The sequence below is a fragment of the Meleagris gallopavo genome, chromosome 23 (assembly GCF_000146605.3).
Source record: "Meleagris gallopavo isolate NT-WF06-2002-E0010 breed Aviagen turkey brand Nicholas breeding stock chromosome 23, Turkey_5.1, whole genome shotgun sequence".
NCBI lineage: Eukaryota > Metazoa > Chordata > Aves > Galliformes > Phasianidae > Meleagris > Meleagris gallopavo.
In genome coordinates this window covers 2,158,440-2,158,748 of record NC_015033.2, presented here as the reverse complement: position 1 = coordinate 2,158,748, position 309 = coordinate 2,158,440, and positions in this window count along the sequence as shown.

The following is a 309-nucleotide window of genomic DNA, read 5'->3' as shown; positions in this document are numbered from 1 at the left end:
CTAGAGAGGATTATCTTAGAGAAGTGCAATGTTAGGAGTTCAGGGCTTTTCCTTTGTGGTCCTGTTTCTATCAGGGTGATTTCAAGCACCTTGGGAGCTGCCCAGCAGGCGAGTGCCTGGGGTTTGCACAGGGCCATGTGCCAACTTCACTGTGATGGATGTCTGAAGAAGCTGGTTTTGCATGATGCTGGTTATGTTTTGGTTTAGTATTAACTCTGTATTGGCTCTTGACTGACTGGGGTTGATTTTTGGCGTAATTGTTTCAGGATGCTTTGGACGTCTGGAAACCAGAAATTGTGTGTGTGTGTG